General features: G+C 45.4%; 1 protein-coding gene across 4 annotated transcripts in view; it reads left to right on the top strand.

The window, feature by feature from the left end:
• LOC110537230 (roundabout homolog 1) overlaps nt 1-15,000 on the top strand; it is a 232,647-nt gene that overhangs the window by 97,182 nt on the left and 120,465 nt on the right. The window lies entirely within an intron of this gene.

Here is a 15,000-nt window from a genome sequence, read left to right as displayed (position 1 = left end):
CAATAAAGCACTAAAGTAAAATTGCAAAAAATGTGGAAAAGAAATTACCTTTATGTACTGAATGCAAAGCACTATGTTTGGTGCAAATCCAACACATCACTGAGTACCACTTTTCATATTTTCAAGCATGGTGGTGGCTGCATCATGTTATGGGTATGCTTATCATCGGCAAGGACTAGGAATAAAGGACTAGGAATAAAACTAAGCACAGGCAAAGTCCTAGCGGAAAACCTGCTTCTGTCTGTTTTCCAACAGATACTGGGAGACAAATTCACCTTTCAACAGGATAATAACCTAAAACACAAGGCCAAATATACACTGGAGTTGCTTACCAAGACGATATTGAATGTTCCAAAGTGTCCTAGTTACAGTTTTGAATTATATAGGCTTGAAAATATATGGCAATACTTGAAAATGGCTGTCTATCAATGATCAACAACCAACTTGACAGAGCTTGAAGAATTTTCAAAGAATAATGTGCAAATATTGTACAATCCAGGTGTGCAAAGATCTTAGAGACTTACCCAGAAAGACTCACAGCTGTAAAACATTGCCAAAGGTGTTTCTTACATGTATTGACTCAGTTAAATATTTCTGTATTTCCTTTTAAATACATTTGCAAAAATATATATAATAACACTAATAATATTAGTTCTAATAATAATATAATAATATTTTCACTTTGTCATTATGGGGTATTTTGTGTAGATGGGTGATAAAAAATATATTTATTACATTTTGAATTCAGGCTGTAACCCACCAAGTCAAGGTGTGTGAATACTTTCTGAAGGCACTGTAGCCTATCTAGATGATAGGCTATAAATGCCTGGGGGAAAGATGTCAAATGTAAATAATACCAGAGGAAGAGGCAAACTTTAGGCCACTTTGGTGAATTTGCGAGGCATGCAAAAAAGATTACCAAGACATATGCGCACCACATTTTTTCTGCCTGCCCCCTCCTCCCTCTCCCTCGCGCTGGTTCGCCTGGGGCGTAGTCATTACGCAGATTATGTTGCTAAACGTTTCTTAAACGGAAGCAAATTAAACAAAATAGGGAGGGACCTACTTGAATTTGTCCAATACATTTTTTTTTTGTGATTAGTCAACTGTTTTGACTAATAATTACGCCCCTGCTCTTTCTCTTCGCTAATGATTCAAGTGTGTGTTCAGTCTTCGGTCTTGTCGAATATCCTAGACTATTCCTTGATGATTAACCCTGCTTTACTGAAGTTCTGAGACATTGCAAGTCAAGAAATTGCCAGCTAGAGCATTCCATTGCGTGACACAGCTTTTGATTGCCGATAGATCGGCCTAGTGCATGGTTGTGACTGTCTGCCTGGTGGCCGACCTGCCTAAACTGTGCCCCTCTCTCTCCGTCCCTCGCTAGCACGCTATAAAAAATGTGTGTTTGTGTTCGGCAACTAATCAGTCTCCTCCGTTCCAAAAATACTGAATCTAAAGAGTCGATTCCTTGCGTAATCGAATCTTGACACTCAGAAATGGGAGATGACACCGGGAGTCGATGTGCAAGGGTTTGAGGAATAAATTATTTTGGAGTCAACTCTCCAACACTACATCATTGTTAACAGTTGGAAAAATGGCAGAGAAAGAAACGCGACAGCAGTGAAGTCCTGTATGGTAATATTTTGAGAAGTTATATGAGAAGGAAATGCTAACTGTGCGAGGTGGATTTGAGGTACAGTAACGATAGTACAGGTGCAATGCTTCATAGAGGTTGACCAATTAATCGGAATGGCCAATTAATTAGGGCCGATTTCAAGTTTTCATAACAATCAGTAATCAGCATTTTTGGACACCAATTATGGCCGATTACATTGCACTTCACGAGGAGACTGCGTGGCAGGCTGACTACCTGTTATGCGAGTGCAGCAAGGAGCCAAGGTAAGGTGCTAGCTAGCATTAAACTTATCTTATAAAAAACAATCAATCTTAACATAATCACTTGTTAACTACACATGGTTGATGATATTACTTAGTTTATCTAGCTTGTCCTGTGTTGCATATAATCAATGCTGTGCCTGTTAATTTATCATTGAATCACAGCCTACTTCTCCAAACGGGTGATTTAACAAGCGCATTCACAAAAAAAGCACTGTCGTTGCACCAATGTGTACCTAACCATAAACATCAATGCCTTTCTTAAAATCAATACACTAGTATATATTTTTAAACCTGCATATTTAGTTAATATTGCCTGCTAACATGAATTTCTTTTAACTAGGAAAACTGTGTCACTTCTGTGCAAGCAGAGTCAAGGTATATGCAACAGTTTGGTCCGCCTGGCTTGTTGTGAACTGTGTGAAGACATATTTATAACATTGAAGGTTGTGCAATGTAACAGCAATATTTAGACTTAGAGATAAAATACAGAACGGTTCCGTATTTCACTGAAAAAATAAAGGTTTTGTTTTCGAATAGATAATTTCCGGATTTGACCATATTAATGACATAAGTCTCGTATTTCTGTGTGTTATTATATTATAATTAAGTCTATGATTTGATAGGGGCAGTCTGACTGAGCGGTGGTAGGCAGCAGCAGGCTCGTAAGCATTCATTCAAACAGCATTTTCCTGCATTTGCCAGCAGCTCTTCGCTGTGCTTCAAGCATTGCACTGTTTATGACTTCAAGCCTATCAACTCCCGAGAATAGGCTGGCAATACTAAAGTACCTATTAGAACATCCAATAGTCGAAGGTATACGAAATACAAATGGTATAGAGAGAAATAGTCCTATAATAACTACAACCTAAAACTTCTTACCTGGGAATATTGAAGACTCATGTTAAAAGGAATCTCCAGCTTTCATATGTTCTGAGCAAGGAACTTAAACGTTAGATTTTTTACATGGCACATATTGCAATTTTACTTTCTTCTCCAACACTTTGTTTTTGCATTATTTAAACCAAATTGAACATGTTTCATTATTTATTTGAGACTAAATTGATTTTATTGATGTATTATTTTAAGTTAAAATAAGTTTTCATTCAGTATTGTTGTAATTGTCATTATTACAAATATATATAAAAATTGGCCAATTAATCTTTTTTTGGTCCTCCAATAATCGGTACCGGTGTTGAAAAATCATAATCGGTCGACCTCTAATGCTTAACCATCTGAAAGGACGCATCGTGAGGCCCAAACCATTGCTGGCAGCTGCATTGTGAATTCAGGTGGAATTTTATACATTTCTTCTAACTTTTTTACTAAAAACTATTGGGGGAAAAAGGCTGTTTAAACCTCAAGACATTTTTTGAAATTTTTCACATCCCTACTCTCCATCACATCAATTCAAGTCCCATAAAACCAGCTCCTGTTCTTCAGCCACTCCACCTAACCTGGCTGAGTTAAGTCTTAATGGGTGTGAATGACTAAGTCAAGGAGAAGAGGGTCCTCAGTAGCTCTGGCTGTTTGAGTACAGTAGAGTAGAGTATTGTGCCCTGAGGGCTAACCTTGTTATCACAGAGAGAGGACATGCCGATCTTCAGCTTAATTAACCAGAGGTTGACCTTGTAATGCAGCCTCAGCCTGTGCCTGCCTGCCTGGCTGCCTGCCTGCCTGGCTGGCTGCACTATCAGGAGTCAGTCTCCTCTCCTAGGAGAGTAACACTCAGTATGGACGGACGACGCATCATTTGGAAGCTTCTAATGAAGGACTGAAATTATGTCCGATTTCATTAGTGGGGAAAGAAGATTACTGTAGTTACTATACAATGTGGGAGTGATTGAGTTAGTGTGTGTGTATTGGTGTGGGTGTAGGCCTAACCGGTTTCCGTGTGTGTGTGTGTGTGTTGTAAAGCGGGTGTGCACAGAGCATTTCAGGTCGAGTGTGAGATAGGGGCCAGGAACAGTGTTGTCTGTTTGGTTTGTTCAGCAGTATGCACCTGAATGCCACAGATACAAAAGACATCAATACTTATCTTTCATCCATTCAGTGTGATGTGCGCGTCACAAATACTTCAGCCCTAACTGATCATAATGATACCCTCCCAGTCTGTGTCCTGTATGTTCTGCAGTAAGCTGATGATGAAGGTTATTGTTTCTCCTCAGCAGTAGAAGCCACAGTATACTCTTGTTTGTCTCTCTCAGACTGGGTTGCAGTACATCCAGAGCCCTTCTCTCTCTACCTGAAAATAAAAGTCAGAGTTGAGTAACAACCACAGCGTGTGGCGATCCACCAGCCCCCCCACTGCAGAGGCGCTCAAACTGCTACTTTAAGCTGAATTTGATGCCTTTGTGACTATCTGAAATTGAAACCTTACCTCATCGGAAGAAATTGCTCCAGGGTGATAGAGAGAGGATGGGGGGGGGGGGGGGGGGGGGGTTGGAGAGGGGGTGCTGTGTGGTAAGGGTGGGGATCAGAGCTGTTGAGTGGTGCTGTCTCTGACAGCATTTGTCTCTGGTGGTTGTGTGCGAAGATAATGAACTCGTGAGAGATCCAGGCGGAGGATCAGTGGTGGTGTGGATGATCTCTGTGATAAATGGGACATCAGATAGTCATTCATCTCACTGACATTTTCTCCCACAGAACCACACTGCTCCGCACCGCACCTTTGCTTTACTCTGCTCAACAGCAACACACCTTGGTTTCACCTCAGAACATTTAAACCTGCAGTGTGTCTGACACACACAATACTGTACATTCATCCACTACTGCCGTTTATGATCAAGGTGAAAACATAATTTGTACGTTTGATTATATTTTTGGATTCATGGCCTCTGCATAATTGCAGAGTTGATGGGTGGTTATGCAGGGTCGCATGGCTACTACTGTATATGATGAGTGTCCTGCAGTGAGCAGGTCATTAACCCTTAATCCTATCCCCTCTAGCCACATGGGGTCCACTCCATCCTCATCTCCCACTGAACACACCCACTGTTGTCTCCCTGCACTCACACATATATCACACATGTGCCTTTAACAATCCCTCAATTTCAAGGCGTTCGAGGGTAGAAAAAAAGAGATAAGTGATACAGTAAGAAATGTCATCTAGCCAGGTTAGAAGACCTGGGGGGGGGGGGGGGGGGGGGTGATTGACATTAACAGAATTCCTGTAGAATTCAGGTTGGGTCATTTTAGAGCTCTAGGAATGACTGTTCTTCACTATAATTAACTGACTTGCTCCTCCATGGCAGGGCAGTGTATTGCTAGACTGCATGTTTTATTGCCACTCTTCCCTCTGTATTCCTTTTTTATTGAGTCTCAAAGGTCAAGTTGTCTTGCAGTTGTGTAGTGTTTGAGGGATGGTTCCATAGGATATACAATGGGAGGAGAAGACAGAGTGGCTCCTGTGGATAGAGTCAGAGTGGGGAGCGACGAAGGCTCACTTGTTTTCAACCTTAATCACTTTTAGAGACTGGTGTGGGTCCAGGGGAGTGAGATGGGGGTTATAATGTGTGGATGTATGGTCACAACCTTAGCCCCCCAGGGTAGATTCGTCTCAGCTCTTAGACCCAGTGAGGCGCTCCCAACTCCCAGTCTAGCTAATGACTGACTGTGGCCTTGGCCAGGCTAGGGGAACACTATCTAGCCCCTAGCCTCCCCCAACAGAAGGGAATGTCTTTTTAACAACATCTAAGCCAAGCACATTACTTGGCTGTATTGATAGACAATGCCCACTCAAGCCGAATTGGCCCCTCATTAATTTCCTGTCCAAACATTTACATTGTCTTGTAAATCATGTGCTAAATCCCAACAACAAGATCCTTTCATTCCACCTGGATGCTGCCGGGATTGTTTTCCTTGTCTAGGATCAGCATCCTCTGAAAACAGCCTTCTCGGAATCTCAATCCTGCCTTGGATTTATGATGCCATTCATTCCCATTCAGGCCAATAACATCCAGGGCTCCGACCATTCATTCTGCTGTTTCACATGCACCTTTATGGAAATAGCCTCTGTAGACCGGCCATTAACATTGAACGGGTGAGAGAGTCCTTTCAAGTTCTAAGAATGTGTTTGTATGTGTGTATGTATGGTTTTGTTTGATTGTGCTCACAGATGTAGTGTGTGTGTGCGTGTGTGTGTGTGTGTGTGTGTGTGTGTGTGTGTGTGTGTGTGTGTGTGTGTGTGCATGATGGGGGTTCTGTAAGTGGGATATGCACTCCTGAGTGGGCTATGGTCCCATGCTGCTCTGTAAATGGCTTGGTGCTCAGTGCAGCTCATGCTGTCTCCCCTCACAGTGTGACAGAGAGTTCACATCTAGGCCGCCACTGTCAGGGGCGTAATTAAGATCTAAAATAAATGTAGTTCATGCTGATACACGCACACAGTTCTGTATTATAGCACTCTGCTATTGCCAGCACTCAGGATTACTCTGTATGATGGTGTCAAGCAAATAAATAGTGCCATGAAAATGACTGTCGCGCTAGAGTGTGAAATTTGAAAAGCATTTGAGGATTTGGCAGGCCTGTATGAGACTGCTCTTTCTATAGACTCTGACATTGCACACACACACACACACACACACACACACACACACACACACACACACACACACACACACACACACACACACACACACACACACACACACACACACACACACACACATTATCTGACTACTTTGCAGTCTTACTGAACTTCATTTCTTTCCCTTACTTAGTATCCTGCACCCTGTGCCTCTGTTCTCCTCTCAGTGTGAAATGCACAGTGGGCAGAAATGCACCAGCAGGGGGTTTGACCGAGCCCCAGGCGTTTGCTCTTACTGTGTGTGTGGACAGCCCACATGCTCAACTAGGGGCCGTAACATTGAAAAGGGCTTCTCTACACGTATCAGAATTCATAGCATTTTCCAGCCATGTTTAGGAGTGAGTTTCACATAGACTGTGTTTGGCACTACTGCTACCGTCAGTGGACATTTTGAGAGCGAGTGGTTGTAGGCTCACACACAAGCACATAAACACACATACATTCCTCTCCCACATACCTGAGTAAATGACAGTGTTCAGCTGTTCATTTAATTGCAGTTTATACAGCCTGAGAAGACTACCAGGCACTCTCTCTTGCCCTATTTTTCACTACAAAGAGCCTGAGTGTGTGACTGTGTGTGTATGTCTGGAATACTTGTCTGGAAGGCATGGGAAACACAGACTACGAAGTGTGGTGACTTGACATTGTCCCAGTTGACTTTGAAGTTTCTGGTATGGAGAGGACAGAATCAATTTGTTACGTCCTTATATAACTATATATCCCATCAGGGGATTTGATTTGCACCCCCTGGGTGAGTTGAGGCATACATGGAGTACGTGGTCAGTTGAAAAGTATAGTAACCAACAGATCTGATGAATGTTTCTTTCAACACATGTGATTACCCATAAACACTGCTCTGCTCCTGCACACCCTTAGATGTTCTGCTGAATCCCAATTTGCCGGAACTCATTATAAACTTGGCCAGGGAAGAGAGAGAGGGGAATAGAGAGAGAGGGGGATGAAGAAAGGTTCTACATTCTGGTTTCTCTGAGAGAGCCATAAGGCAACTCTCCTCCAATCTCCTCCACTTAACGTCCGGAGCAGAGTGGAGCGTCCTCTCTCTCTCTGATGTCCAATGGACTTTGTCACAGCCAACTTGATCCTGTCCATCCCAATCCTTTCCCGGGTTCCAGCACAGTATTCCGTGCCAGCACTGTACTCTTCCCCTGCATACCGTCCTGTTTTTCCCTGTTAGTTTCCATCCCAGATCCCAGCCAGAGACGTTCCGCAAATACTCCCAGACGAATGAGGTCATTAAGTATAGGGTACGGGGGTCTCCCCCAGCCTGAACATTGACATCATACTTAAACCTTCTCAGGAGACAGACAAGCTGACCTAATTCAAGACCGCAACACATTAGTCTCAACTCTATTAAAGAATCTGAAGTAGAATCATAGCAAAAACACCAAACCATCCCAATATAAATCTCTTGTCTTCCCTCTCTCTCTCATCTGTTTCGTGTTTGTTCTTTTAAATAACCGTCTGTGTTTTATTAGCTGTAGAGACGGTAGACCTCTCTCTCCAAATGAGAGATGTTGTTAAAGGCATAGAGCAGCAACTATGGACCAGCCAGCTCCAAATCCCTGTCAGAGTATGGACAGTAATCCTGGGCCTAGCCTGCGGATCACATCAATGCAGCTAACTGACTTTTATGGACAAATGTGATTATTTCATCAAGCAGTCCCTCTGCTCTATAGCCTCCCCTAACGCCTCCCTCATATCTGCCTACTCTCATTAGGCCTGGCAGGTTTTTTACCAGGTGCAGTCATAGTGACACATAAATATTTACCTAGTTACCTTGTGTGTAATGTATGTGCCTATATACATGTAAAACTGCCAAAATAAAGGAAACACTTGATTCAATGAGGGACACTGTAACGGTCATCGTTGCATGAAGAAGTGGACCAAAGCGCAGCGTGGTAAGTGTTCATGATTTATTAATAGAACTGAACCCTGAATAACAAAGAGAATGAACGAAACAGTTCTGTCTGGTGCAGACACAAAAACAAAACAACTACCCACAAAACACAGGTGGGAAAAGGCTACCTAAGTATGGTTCTCAATCAGAGACAACGATAGACAGATGCCTCTGATTGAGAACCACACCCGGCCAAACACACAGAAATAGAAAACATAGAACACAAAACAGAATGCCCACCCCAACTCACGCCCTGACCAAACCAAAATAGAGACATAAAAAGGATCTAAGGTCAGGGCGTGACAGTACCCCCTCCCCTCAAAGGTACGGACTCCGGCCGCAAAACCTCAACCTATAGGGGAGGGTCTGGGTGGGAATCTATCCGCGGTGTCGGCTCTGGAGCGCGATGTGGACCCTTGGCGCCGACCCTCGCAGCGGGCCCAGGACAGGAGGGCAACTCGGACTCTGGCAGCTCTGGACAGGAGGGAGACTCTGGCAGCTCCGGACAGGAGGGAGACTCTGGCATCTCCGGACAGGAGGGAGACTCTGGCAGCTCCGGACAGGACACAGGCACAGGACTCACCAGGCTGGGGAGACCTACTGGAGGCCTGGTGCGTGGAGGAGGCACAGGATAGACCGGGCTGTGGGGGAGCACTGGAGATCTGGTGCTTTGCCTTGACACCACTCTTCCAGGCTGAAATGCCCACTCTAGCCCGGCATGTGCGGGGAGCTGGAACAGGCCGCACTGGGATCTCCTGGCGAACTTGGGAAACCTTGCCTAGAGCCGGTGCAGGATATCCTGGCCCGAGGAGACGCACTGGAGGTCTGGAGAGCAGAGCTGGCACCATCCGTCCTGACTGGATTCTCACCCTAGCCCGGCAGGTGCGGGAAGCTGGAATGTAGCGCACCAGGCTAAGAACGCGTACTGGAGATCTGTAGCGCCAAGCTGGCAGCAGACGTGCAGGGCTGGGGAGGCGCACAGGAGGCCTGGTGTGTGAGGCTGGCACAGTCTTCACCAGACGGCTAGCACGGACCTCAGGACGAGTATGGAGAGCTGACTCAGGTGACATCAAATCAAGGACACGCTCCGTCGGGCGGATGTCGTGCCTCATGCACCAACACAGCAACATTACTCTCTCCTCCAATCTCCCCATCAACTCCTTCACTGTCTCTGCTTTGCGTCCATCGCTCACCTCCAATTTCACCCTGACTGGCTCTGGTTCCATCCTCAGCTCAGTGCTACCCCCTCAAGTTGAAGGCTTACTGGGGTACTGCAGGCTACCACTAGCAACTAAGTTATCTTTATAACTTCTTCTGTGTTACAAGGCCATACATCTGGTGTATTAGAAGCAATTATTGGCACCAAGATTGTTTTCTAAACATATTTTTATTTACACAAAGTTTGCCATTTTTCCATTCACTATAATAGGGATCCTGTTTTCTGCTAACAATGCCTGCAGGACCGTGGTTGGCCTTGAACTTCTGTGGCTTCACTGAGAGGGGGCAATCGTCCCCCCTGGTGCTTCTACACAGGTGTGGTTCCTAAATTAATTAAGCAATTAACATCCCATCATGCTTAAGATTATGTATAAAAATGCCCAGTTGCCCATTATTTTGGCTACCATGGCTAGAAGTGACTTTGAAAGAGGAGTCTCAAAAGAGCATAGTGTCTGTCTGTCTGTCTGTCTGTCTGTCTGTCTGTCTGTCTGTCTGTCCTGGCTCGTGATTGCCCAATGCTCTTAGACACTTTATGTTGGTGTTTCCTTTATTTTGGCAGTTACCTGTATGTTGCATGCGAGTGCTGAGTGCAGAGTGCTATGTGTGTTGTCTCTGTGTATGTCCACTGTTATGATAGATAGTGTGAAGACCCTTGAGGTTCGTTGTAATCCGTTTTCAAGAATCAATTTCCCCCCTATTCCTGTCTATACCATTTGGCCAAAGGGATGAGAGGGGAGGATGCACATATTAGATTACTCTTCCATTTACCACACTAGGAACCCACCGGACAGACTCATACATAGGTAATCCCAGACGCACCCCAGGCGCAGATTTACTTTACCCGCTACATCAGTTCTGATTGGCCAGGACTCTCCACTTGATGCGGTGATGTCATTTAAGGCATCACTGATACCAGGGGGTGACATAGTGGCCAAAGCTTTCCACACTGTCAATGTCACCAACTGCAACTCAAGTACCTGGGTGTTTGGGGAACCAGCGAGTAGACAATTATTCACATTGTTTAAGGAGTGCTTGTAGTGGGCCTGGTGTGTGAAGCTGGGCCAGAAACTGTAACCCGACGCTACACCTCTTCACACTGCTGCCCGTGGAACTGCTTTATCTCCAGATCAGTTTTTACCACTCATTTCCTGTGTGTTTGTGTGTGATAATGTGGTCTCCTACCTGTAGAGTGGTTATTTTACATTGAGAAATTGCAGCCATTGTAATACCAAGTGCCATGCTTGGATTTGCGGTTGATATCGCATCTCTTTAAGTGGTGTGTTTGCGTCACCCGGCTCATGGCATCGCACTCTGTTTGGCAAGCTGAGACACAGGAACGTAAAGGAGATACTTTGGGTTCAGGGCCACCAACAGAGTCATGAAACCACACTTGATCTCAGCAATGTAATACTCGACATATGCTCAGACAGTCACTGCATAGTCTTTGATGTCTTAATAAAGAGGTTGATGTCTGTTCTGTTTTCATCCATTAATTTGTATGCGTTCATACAGTATCTGGGTGGAACTATGCTTATCAAGGTGTGTTGGATATCTGTACAATACTATGGTCTCTTGCTTGGTCTCACACTCTCTTTGTCTCTTCCTGGAAAGAGAACCCAGGGCAGTTCTGAAAAGACAGAGGAGATTCACCTCTCCCGTCTTCCTTCCTTCACTCTCTCCTCCCATCCTCCCTCGTATTCCCCTCGTCCTTCCCTCCACACCAAAGCTGATTCTCATCACTACAGTCGTAAGAAGGAAGTGTATGTCTGGCAGAGGTGTTTACAAATGAACATTGGTGTGTGTGTGTGTGTGTTCACAAGGTGCATGCAGTGTGGATGCGTACCTGTTATGGTCTGTGTGTATGCATGCAGTGTTTGTGTGTGCGGTGTGTGTATGTGTGTGTGTTTTGGTCTGTGTGTATGCATTCATTTCGGTGTGTGAGTGTGCATTTGTATGTGTGTGTGTGTTTATGTGTGGGATTGCGTGCTGGCTTTCGGCTGGCTCTTTGCAGATAAGGCTTGGTCTTCCTCAAGCCCACCTGTGGCGGGGTGATACTACAGCCCAGTAACACCAGCCAGCTCAGGGAGCTTCTACACCCCTCAGGCACAAACCCAACATAATTAAAACAAGCAACACAACAAGCGTGCAGAGAACAGGGAACTGGGTAAACTGGCGGTCGTTCTCCACTCCATTTATTACCCTTCTGAATATGTCTGCACAGGGTGTTTATTGAAATTGAAATGAAATATGTATGATCTTGCCCTGCGGCTAGGTTGGTGGTTTTCTGTATTTTCCACCATGGAGTTGTTTGTGTATGGATGTGTTTGTGTTTTTGTGCATTCATTTGAAATGCTTGATGGAGCCCTCTCACCTGCCTTTAGAAAACACCCCATAATTATGTTTTGTATCGTTTCATTACAGCGAGACTTAATTAGATCATTGTTCTCAGGATGACCAGGCATGTAGGTTCTCTGTCCTGGTGGGTTTTCAGTGTTATCCATGGGACATTCTGTTCTGAGCCAGTGTAATGCCATACCTACTGCACTGAAGTCATAGCATCACTGAATGTACAGTATATCATTTCTATTTGTAATGTACCAAATCCGTAGTCATTTCCAGAGGACGACAAAGAGCACACGCATCCAACAGACATACAATGTGTGAGGTATTTATGTGGCTGACTATTTGTGGTTTAAAGGAATCAGTAGGACGACAGCACTGTGACTGCTCCTCCCCCCACAGTCTCTGTGCTACAGTACAGTAACGTGTTGCAGCTTCTCTGGTGTAGGTCTGTGAGTTAGGGCTCTGTATCTGCTCTACTGCATCATCTCCCCATTAAAGCATTATAAAACATGCATTATAAAACATGAACCCAGTCAGACCCACTGCGGGCCCTGTAAGTCAGCACTGTGAACCACTGTGCTCCCGGCCACATGAAAGAGCAGCCAAATCACACCCCTGTGTTCCCAACAGGCAGTAAAACAGGTAATATACTGTACCACCCACAAATGGCTGCAATTACTGGACAGTATTAACTGTCCTCTCTCTCTGTCTCTCTGTCTCTCTGTCTCTCTCTCTCTCTGTCTCTCTCTCTCTCTCTCTCTCTCTCTCTCTCTCTCTCTCTCTCTCTCTCTCTCTCTCTCTCTCTCTCTCTCTCTCTCTCTCTCTCTCTCTCGAGTATCACACACAGCCAAGCATAGTTAAGCACTTAAACATTTTTATGCCATAGTGGATCCGTTCAAATAGTAAGGGTAGCTACAGTAGAGCCAGTACAAATGTCCTTTGTTAGTTGTAACGGGGAAGAAGATGAGTTAAATCTGGAGAGATGGTGGAACGGAAGGATAGAAGGACGGAGGGATGGATGGAGGGAGGCAGTAACATGGAGCTCATTAAGGAGCCTTTATCTAATATCCCCTGAGGGAGGGAGGGAGGGGGGGGGGCTCAGGAGGCCAGGACACTGTGTAATGAGTGACAGGTAAACAGAGTAGGAGGAGACTGTGTGATTGTTAGTGTTTGTATAGATGGAGGTTTTGGCCCATATCTCCAGGTTTTCCGTAATGACTTCAAGGAGAGGCTCTACTCGCAAACACACAAGGACGCAGTTGCACATGCCAGCACTCTTGATTTGGAGAAGATAATTACTCACCATTAAGACCAGGTGTTTTAGCTTACACCCATTTGAATTATCTACAATGTGCACGCAAGCATGTACGCACACCACACACCCACACACAACTTCTCCCACTCCATTGTCATAAATAATATTCTGAGAGAGCTGTAGGCTGCCTGCCCACTGCCTGCCTGCCCGCTGCCTGCCTGCCCGCTGCCTGCCCACTGCCTGCCTGCCCACTGCCTGCCTGCCCACTGCCTGCCTGCCTGCCTGCCTGCCCGCTGCCTGCCTGCCTGCCCGTTGCCTGCCTACCTGCCCGCCCACTAACTGCCTGCCTGCCTGCCTGCCTGCCTACCCGCTACCTGCCTGCCTGCCCGCTACCTGCCTGCCTTCCCGCTACCTGCCTGCCTGCCTGCCTGCCCGCTGCCTGCCTGCCTGCCTGCTTGCCTGCCCGCTACCTGCCTACCTGCCTGCCTGCCCACTGCCTGCCTGCCTGCCTGCCTGCCTACCTGCCTGCCCGCTACCTGCCTGCCTGCCTGCCTACCCGCTACCTGCCTGCCTGCCTGCCTGCCTGCCCGCTGCCTGCCTGCCTGCCTGCCTGCCCGCTGCCTGCCCAGCTCCCAATCTGCCATCTTCTGCAGCTTTGCACCACTTACCCAGCAGAATGTTAATGTATAATTCCTTAAAGAAATAGCTCCTGACTGCTGCCTGATAGATATAATTTTTTGGTTGAAATAATTTATTAGGGAGGGCTAAACCCCATGGCAGAACATGGAAACACTTCAAAGCCTTGTTTAATAAAACATACAGTGGACATAGCAGCGTTCTCTTCTTCTCCCTCTCAGAGAGTGTTACTGTGCCGACAGCAGGATCAAAGACTTCTGACAAATGGAAGTTGATTAACAGCTAGACCCGTCCGCCTCAGCGCTTCACAGGAGTGAATAGCCCTGAATTCCTTCAGCGGGGTTGTACATGTTTCAAAGTAAACCTCCCTCTCTCTTCTATCTCTCCCTGTCTCTGAGCTTTATGCATATCAACAGAGAGCGCGAGAGCCTTGGAAAATATTATAAAGCGTCCATATTGAAAATGAACAGCATTAGGTTTTACACCCTTATAATCAGTTTATAGCACAGAACATATAGATTTAGAAAAATGCTCATATCATACTCTCACAACTATAAACAACATTTTGTTTTTGCAGTGGAGATTTAAGGGAATAATTGTTTATTAAGTTATGCCAGCTGTGCTTACTGCTATGTATTGCCTCCTGGGGCTCTGGGCCCTTAAACAATAGAGAAACATTGTGTCTGCCACATGACAATGTGTGTTCATTAGAATGTCAGACAGGATAACAGTTGGTACATCCACCAGCACAGCTACGATATTGCCCTGTCTAATTACTGTGCTGCTGCTGAAGTGAACAACTGCTGAGACTGATATGCACTGTACTGCTGGATGTGTGCATTACAGACACGGTATGGCTTCCTGGGCTATTCATGCATTAGAGAGATGTATAGCATGTGTGTGTGTGTGGTGTGCATGTGCGTGTTTGAGAGAATTTGTGAGGTAAATCACTTAATCTTAGTGGGTGCTTTGTTAATGTGTGTGTCTCTGTGTGCGTGATAAATATGGTCTCCACATAGTTTATATTCCCCCAGACTCAAATAAGCAACTTTTTCTCATGCATGCTTCCTCAGAGAGCTACAATATTGTGTGTGTGTAAAAGGGGAGGGACAGACCCTGCCCTCTGGCCTATAGTTAAGGCTG

The sequence above is a fragment of the Oncorhynchus mykiss genome, chromosome 12 (genome assembly GCF_013265735.2).
Source record: "Oncorhynchus mykiss isolate Arlee chromosome 12, USDA_OmykA_1.1, whole genome shotgun sequence".
Classification (NCBI taxonomy): domain Eukaryota; kingdom Metazoa; phylum Chordata; class Actinopteri; order Salmoniformes; family Salmonidae; genus Oncorhynchus; species Oncorhynchus mykiss.
This window is presented reverse-complemented; position numbering and strand designations above follow the sequence as displayed.